Source organism: Tenebrio molitor, chromosome 4, assembly GCF_963966145.1.
Source record: "Tenebrio molitor chromosome 4, icTenMoli1.1, whole genome shotgun sequence".
Lineage (NCBI taxonomy): Eukaryota > Metazoa > Arthropoda > Insecta > Coleoptera > Tenebrionidae > Tenebrio > Tenebrio molitor.
The window spans coordinates 6,104,972-6,113,834 of NC_091049.1; the positions used below are offsets into that span (position 1 = coordinate 6,104,972).

At 35.9% G+C, this 8,863-nt stretch overlaps 2 long non-coding RNA genes across 2 annotated transcripts; one reads left to right on the forward strand and one right to left on the reverse strand.

Annotated features, from left to right (window-relative positions):
- Positions 1–396: 396 nt before the first annotated feature.
- On the reverse strand, positions 397–1,011 carry LOC138129103 (uncharacterized). The gene is made up of 2 exons (XR_011159083.1): positions 908–1,011; positions 397–859 (listed from the first exon to the last, which is right to left on the reverse strand). It is a non-coding gene; the product is annotated as an uncharacterized lncRNA (long non-coding RNA).
- Positions 1,012–3,791: 2,780 nt separating this feature from the next.
- LOC138129102 (uncharacterized) lies at positions 3,792–5,211 on the forward strand. Its single transcript, XR_011159082.1, has 2 exons — positions 3,792–4,539; positions 4,664–5,211. It is a non-coding gene; the product is annotated as an uncharacterized lncRNA (long non-coding RNA).
- The last annotated feature ends 3,652 nt before the right edge of the window (positions 5,212–8,863 follow it).

Sequence of the window (8,863 nt, forward strand, 5' to 3'; positions counted from 1 at the left end):
ATAGAGGTCAGTCATAGATAACCTAGATGAAGAGAAATAGATAGGCCACTCTCTCTCTCAAAAGAGAAACACATTTTGTAGCGCCATCTGTTGAAGGTATGGGTTTACACAGCCGCTAAAAGGTCTCAGAAATACAGATTTCTTTAACGTAAAACATCGGAGAAAAATGCGCGGGATATTCAAATAATATTTTTTTTCCAAGGAATTGCAGTCGCCCAATCAACACTAATCACAATCAACATTGTATGTACATAAAAATATAATAATATTTTACGTTAAAATAAAATATTAAATAATTATATGTAACACAACTTTGATTAAAATGTGATTAGTGTTGAATGAGCAACCTAAAAAAAAATACATACACAAAGAGAATGGTAACAATAAAAAAAAATACAAACTTTCAAACTATATTATAACTACTGTCATTATGTAACAAAATGATGGGACAAAACAACGTACATATACATAAATATATTTCCTACAGGAAGCACCCAATTATAGGAAATAATGTGCTGAGAGCACGGTACATACGACAAGATTACAGATAATGATCTCAACTCTCTAAAGACAATAGTCGACATTCTACAGCGTCGAGAATTGTCTTCAGAGAGTCAAAGTGTATGTCACACCTTGTAGCGAACTGATTAAAGTTGTTACACATTAAAATGACCGGCGACTTAAGTAACACATTTGTTTTGTAGCTTTAGGAATATAAAACGTAGTAGAAAAACTTAACTTAACAGTAACACAGACCGGAACACTGAAGAAAAACGAAAGAGCGGAGATGCAAAGACGAACTGTTCACGACCAGCGAAAGAAGGAAAAGAAGTAAACAACGAAACAGCGTCCGCACGTGCTAAAAACAACTTGGTCTTGGTATTTTTATTTTACCAATTTTACCCACCAAGTTTCTGTTGGCAGTGTCATGGAGGAACGATGGTGGGGCCATCTATAAAAAGTATGATTAACTAAATATGTGTTTCTCGCTGTTTCATATGAAGTGCCAACCCCCTGATAGATAAGAGACAATTGACACGCGTTGGCTTGTGTTGTTATTAATTTATTAGTGTTTGTTAAATCAAATTGTTTTTAGGGGGTAAGTAATATGTTTTGAGGTAATGTTGCAGTTTAAGGTCCTACTAGTACGCACCGCTACTGCGCACGGGGAATACGTGCACGATTTCTTCTCCTACTTTCCTCTGTATTTGCAGTATGAACTTACACCGTTGCCAGATTTGTTAAAGAATTAACACCTTTTTCTCGATCACTTGCGGAATCAGGATTGTTCAAATTGTTCTGCTTTTGTTACCATAGGGAAATAATTTTGTTTATGAAAAAATGTGAACGTGTATAAATTCGACTATTATAATAGCCGTTTGCACCGTCGTAGCTTAAAAATAAGAAAAGCATAAAACCTTGGTTACAATTATTAAAATCGTAGCAACAATTGTTTTTAAGGTTGGTTTAAACAATGAAGCGATTCTTTAAAAAATTGGGCTAATCACCCTATTACAAACAAGACTACCAATAGAACTAAACAAATTAACAAATTGCTCCAAAACGCACATGATCGAGAAAAGGGTGTTAATTCGTTAATAAATCTGGCAACGGTGTAAGTTCATACTGCAAATACAGAGGAAAATGGGAGAAGAAATCGTGCACGTATTCCCGGTGCGCAGTAGCGGTGCGTACTAGTAGGACCTTAAACTGCAACATAACAAACACTAATAAATTAATAACAACACAAGCCAACGCGTGTGTCAATTGTCTCTTATCTATGACTGACCTCTATAACATGGACTGCGTGTGCATGACCAACTTCATTAAACTATGTTATGGCCATCCCAAATGTCGAAAAAACGTAAACCAAATGACAAGCCGATGATGGAGATGAAGTGGCGATATCTAGTGAAATTTAGAATAACCACACATTTAAAAAGTTAAGTATCAGGTTATGTTATATGCCATTTCATTGTCAAAAACTGTCAGTTTATACGTTTTCGTCGTGGAACCTGATCATTTCGTAGTAAAACGATGCAAGAATTACAGAAATCGAGGTTTTAAGACGCTAACTTTCCTCTAAATACGTTTTTACACCCGCAAGTATGAAAAAACACAGCAAAACCGCTCTGAATGGGAATTTCGTCGTGGAACTTGATCATTTCGGAGTAAAACGATGCAAGAATTACAGAATTCGAGGTTTTAAGACGCTAACTTTCCTCTAAATACGTTTTTACACACGCAAGTATGAAAGATCACAGCAAAACTGCTCCGAATGGGAATTTCGTCGTGGAGCTTGATCATTTCGGAGTAAAACGATGCAAGAATTACAGAATTCGAGGTTCTAAGACGCCAACTAATTTTTCATGTTCCTGCCATAGTGTCATAAAAGTATAAACTGACAGTTTTTGACAATGAAATGGCATATAACATAACCTGATATTTAACTTTTTAAATGTGTGGTTATTCTAAATTTCACTAGATATCGCCACTTCATCTCCATCATCGGCTTGTCATTTGGTTTACGTTTTTTCGACATTTGGGATGGCCATAACATAGTTTAATGAAGTTGGTCATGGCGTGTGTAGTGCTCCCCCTAGATAAAGAAGAGAATAGATTGGCCACTCTCTCAGATTCAACGGATAACAAGTTTCGGCGCCATCTATAGTTGCCGCAAAAAAGTTTTACGAAGAGTCGGTAAAAAGTTGATTGGAGGCCTGTAATCGTGCTAAGGCGGCAAAATTGAATCCTGTACTATGCACTGCTTCCAAAAAAATTTTTAGGGTGATAATTCAAAACAAGGTCAAATAAAATGTTACAATATTTATTATAAAACATGTAAGAATACAAAAATTGATATACGAGCAAAGCGAATGCATAAAACAAGGCGTTTCTACATAAAGTTCATTCACGTTGGATTTTATTTATTTTATTTATTTATTTATTTATTTTTTTATTTATTTATTTTTTATTTTATTTATTCTTTGAAGGTAGAGAAGGTAAGGTAGGTGAATTTGGTATTTTTTAAAAGCGCAAGTCAAGAGAAAGACAATAAAACCACTTTTATTCGATTTTGTTATTTACTTGATTTACTGGTTAATTAACATGTTAAAAATCCGGTAAATTATGTAAATTATATAATTTACCGGTAAATTTACAACACTAGACTCAAAATAATGACATAATTTATCTTGTGTTTTTTCAAATTTCTGAATCTCCTATTATTCTTTTAAAGTTTTCGTAGTAGGTACCTATTTAATGTAGTGTTAACGTTGTGTAGATGTTAGTCGGGTGTGGTGTTTAGTTTATTTATAAGTGGTATTTGGTTAAGTGCATTGTGAAAACTTGCGGAAGAAGAAGTAATGTTAATGTTACTTTTCAAATTTTTCCAAAGACATGATTTACACCTACTTGATGAAAAAGCTTGTGTTTTGCTTTGTATTTTAATAATTTCATTTTTTAATATATTTTTTTAGATGGGATATAATGTTTTATTTCTTTTAATATTGTTTTAAACTTCATTTTGTAAAAAATTTGTAACATGTGTTTTGATTAATCCATGATTTTTGTGATTAACACATGTTGCAGATTTTTTACAAAAAATTAAGAAATTTACGAAAGTGATGAAATCCAACATTTGAATTTCCCGCAATGCGATACAACTAGCGCTTGTGCGGCATTACCCTGAACCTTAAAGTACAAATTGTGGTGGGGACGCTAGAGTCGCCAATCTATAGCTATATATATATTTATAATCTATGGGCCCAGGCCCACAGGAACGGCCGCTGTGTCAACACTGTCAACCTATGGTGTCAACCACAGAACACCTAAGATATGGTGTCAACTCTCAACTGTGTATATTATGTGGTCTACGTAACGGAACTACAACCGACAAGTAAAAATCCAAACTGAATTATCGACCGAAAAAGCGTCACGCTCGATCCTGGTCTAGATGGCGCTAACCATATTATCGTTCCAAGGCCATCTGAATCAAAAAGCTACGCTTATAAGGCCGTTTCAATTTTCGAGTTTTCCATATAAACTTTGTTTCTGTGACATTTCGGGCGGCAGAACCTTTTTGCGCTCCATCTACCGATTTCGAACGCAATCGATTGAGACTTTTTACTTTGAGGTTAAGTGCTTAAAACGTCAATTAAAACATGAATGCAATAAAATATCCAAGATCCGAGCCGTGGAGGGAGAAAAGACTGGAGATGGCACTAATTCAAATAAGTGTACCGGCCCGCGAAAACTACAGAGTCATAAAAGGTTTCTGAATATAGACGCTAGGCCAATGGCTTCCTTCGCCTTCCTTCCAGGTGCATTGTGCTTCTTTATCTAGCGCATTGTGGACTAGGTCATAAAAGGTTGTTGCACGTGCTTTTAGAGGGTTCGGATTTTTAACATGGGAAGCATAGGAAATGCCATCTCCAGTCTTTTCTCCCTCCACGATCCGAGCTTATTTTGGATACATTCTGGACTAGCAAAATACTAATAAATTAGAATTGCAAAAAAAACATGAAATCATAACACAAGGTAGGTTAAAACAATTTATAACTTTAATATTTTTCTGCAAAGGAGTTTGTTCTGGATTGCACATTTCTCCTTTAATAAATCTGTTTTTTCTTGACAAATTTGTATTATCTAAAACTGGTTTCAGCGTTGCGGTTATTATCAGCTCGCAGATCTGATTTTTATGTACCAGACAAAATGAAAGTATTGGAATTTCTAGCAAATGAGGGCCCATTATCTCAACCATTTGGTGGCATATACTCCGCAGAAATACTATTTACTTGAATTCATTTGGACGTCATTGGAACAGTTGGAATGATGAAAGACTTTACAGGATTTTGGGGTACAGAAATTTCAACCGGAGTTTCAGTGGGCAAAGTCTAAAAAACAAAAACATTAATAAGATGACAGTAATTAATAACTGGAGGTCGAAAAATGAGAAGAGGAAGTTTTCTCATATTTCGTGGTTGACTTCGCTTCTATGTATATTTCATGTAGCAATAAACACCACAACCCTTTTTTAATTATAGATACTTACAAAAATAGAAGGACAAGGAACAGCATCTTTACATAAGCGTCGTCTTTTGGGGTTTGTAATTATAAAGTCTTGTTGAAAATGCTGCTCACAAATTTCTGAGTAATCCGTAATTTTTGTAGTTTTTTATATTACAAATACAAATTAAAAGGTTGTGCTTATCATTGTCTCCATAAATTTGCTTCCCGCAAAACGTTTCAAAAGCTTCGAACCATTTTCGTCTTTGTTTCATATTGCTGCGAATTTCAAATAAGCGAACATCTTTTGCCCCACAAATGAAACACGCTTTTACCATTTCATGTAAAATAGAAGGGTAATATTTTAAATTGCCGCCAATATTGTAGCTTTGATTCGTTAATCGGCCACCGAGGGCGCGCAATAAGGTTCTGCCTTCTTTTGTTTTATGGCCACTCTGCAGAAACAATTATTATGTACATTGAAACGGCCTTATAAGCGTAGCTTTTTGATTCAGATGGCCTTGTATCGTTCATGGCCAACTTCATCTAGCTTCCGCTGCGCTCCATACGGCCGTAACATTATGCCAATTTTCACGCAATTTTCATTGTTGAAATTGATTCTACTAATCTCAAAAAATCGTTTGGTAACTAGCCCCAACTAGCGGAGAAAAATGTTAATAACAATGATTGACGTTTCCTTCAAAAGTGTCATGAAGTTTCAAAAAGATATGAAAATCAAACGAAAATATGTAATAGTCTTGTAAAACTGGAAAATACATAACTATCCCTCCGCCACCCGACGGCACGGCAATTTTGCCGGAGTACATACACTATTACGGATATTACTATCAAGTAATTGTGCAGTGCTTATCAACATAATTACCGGCGTCTCGCCTCCGCATTTTGACTTTGTTGTGTATTATGTTCTGTGTCAATGTTAAGGAATTTCCTCACGATATGACATGAGTACAATTATATACCTTTTTGAATTTCAACTACCAATGTGTTGTGATGAACCAAGTGGGTAAATTCAAATTTCCCACCAAGCGGCCATCTCATTTTTTTTTCTTTACCAACATACACAATGAAAAATAAAACCCGCGAAATTAAAAAAAAATGGCCAAGAGCGCGTGATCGTACTTAGTTAATTTCCCTACGTTGTGTTTTTTTTTTTAAATACAAATTAAACATTACCAGATTCGTTCCAACAGGGTTTGTGAACCACACAGAAGAGTGCAAATAAAACAACACAATAATTAAAACCAGCTATTTATTCAAAGTTATGATTTTCGTTAACGCCGGGATTCATGAATAATAAACGTCTCGGGAGAGGGCACCCAAGTCTCCTCAAATGTGAGAAGACTACTCATTTAGAACTCTAGGAAAATGGTGAGCTCTGGCCATTCTCCCAGACCCCCGAATGAGGCTCCGCTAAAACCTCTCCTGAAAATACGAACAAGTCCGAAGTGACAACGTGGACGGGACAGTTAGTAAGAATTGAGCAAAACTGATTTCATAAACAACACAATTCAAATTCAGAAAAAACAGGAGGGTCATGTACATTACAAACAAAACAGTTACTTCGGACCGTTCGAGCGAGAGCGGGCACTAGGCGAGAACTTCAGCATGTTCTTTTTTTTTCTTTTCCAAGTTAATTTACAAAATACGGCAGATACGCTATAGAAGGAGTGAGTGGCTTTGGGTGGTCCGGAGGTCTGTGGTACCTATCCTTACGACTTTATCATTTCCCGCCTACCCGTGATTTAGTGCTAAGGGGAAACATCCTAACTGCTTTACGTTAAGTAAACAAATTGAGGTACTCTAAGTTCATCGGTTGAGTTGAATATGACTATTTCAAAGCAAAAACAAACGACGCTTGTCAGGCTACACAGACTCAGGGAAAATAGACCTGATCACATTTCCGGAAGTGTGCCATGGAGCTCGAGTAAAACCCAGCATTCAACAAGTCCTGCCAAGCGTTAGGTTTTTGGGTCTCCCTTGGGGTGCAAATTTTATGAGGGCCGCGAGGTCGTGTTCAACGTTGGGAGGTTAGAGGAAAAACAGAACCCCTCAAGCAGAGAGACCCTCGCGGTAAGGTCAAGAATTTACATTTATAGCAAACTGGAAAAAGCAAACAAAAAAAGAAACGCGACAAATATTTGTTGACAGAGCTATCTAAGAACACTTTCAAATTGGGATGGAAAAGTGGTAACAACCATTAACACATACATAAAAACAAAAAAAAAAACATAGTCCGGTCGACCCTAGCATATTAGAGCCGGATCATCGACAAGAAGGGGGCGCCCTGAATAATATGGAGGGCGCCCCGGGACTAAATGTAGTAGATCCCTAGCTAAGGAAAACCCACGGATACACCTGAAATATAAAACATTTGGTTGCTACCGGGATGGAAAGTGTAAACTTTGAAATTTTGATTAAAGTGTTGAACAATAACTAGGTACTTATCACACCAAAAGCGTCACCACAGACTAAAGATATATATTGGGTATATAGACAGCCCACTCCTGCCAATAACAACATAAGTGGGTTTAGTTCTACCTTCGGTCGCTTTTCGCGTGGTCGCTAGCGTCGCCAAGGTTCTGTAAAATCGCGCCAAATTTGATCTTTGTTTGAATGTCTGTTTTGTATGCAAATCTACAGTTTTACTCCGATTGTGATGAAATTTTGCACACTTGACCTTCAAAACAAGGGGAAAATTACTTTAAGCTGCGAGTAAAAGCTAGTATCAAAATAAAATAAAGAAAACAAAGAAATGTAGACAATAATTAGTATTGTTATAAAACCGTATTACAAATACAAGATACATAATACCGTCGTCCGCGCCGATAATAACAAGTCGTGCCATTCGACGTGAAATGGCCACCAGAGGCACTTGGATCAGTTGGATCGCGAATGAATGGAAACTGTAATAACTACGGAAGGTTTACAACTAGAATAAATGTCAACCATTAATTCGTCATTGATTATCAAAATAACAATAAATACAATAAGAACTTCAATCATAATCGGTGCAAATCATTTTGTAATATTAATTTGTGTTCGCGAGAAACAGCTAGACATAAAAAGGGTTTGAAACTCGAATAAGTATCAATTGTCATTGATTGTCAAAATAACAAATACAATAAGAACTTCAATGACAATAATGCAAATCATTTTGTGATATCAATTTGTATTCGCTAGAAACAGCTAGACATTTAAATTTTGACAATTTGAATAAATTTTTCCTTCTGTAATTTCTGTAATACTATTACAGTTTCCCATAACGCGCGAGGTGGTGACATCTACCGATATTTTGACTTTTTTCCGGACGCAGAGTTTTGAGCGATTGGCACGACTTGTTATTACGATCAGCGCAGACGACGCATAATACTAGGGATGGGCCAAACTGTTATTTTCTGGTAACAGGTACAATCTGTTTCTGTTATTTTAAAATAACAGTTATTTTTAACAGGTTCAAAATAACAGTTGGTTTACTAACGCTCTGCTCTGTTTTTATTTACATTTATATTTCTTAATAAAATATTATTTTTCGTTTTTATTTGGAAATGCTTAATTTATTTTCAGAGCGATTATAATATTCCGCAATGCCACACTCAAACACGCAGTAACAGTCCAGTATTCACTATTCAATGAGAAATGAGATACATATTATTATAGGTACCACTTATGTCATTTTCCACAACTATTGTTTTTCAACCAATCACAGCTTCGAATATTCAAATCGATTGTCGATTATTGGGCTAGACGTTGTCTGCTCTGCAGCTCTGCTCTCTGCTTTTGTTGCGTTGCCTGTTATTTTTATACTCTGGTTTTCTGCTTCAGTACCTGTTTACGA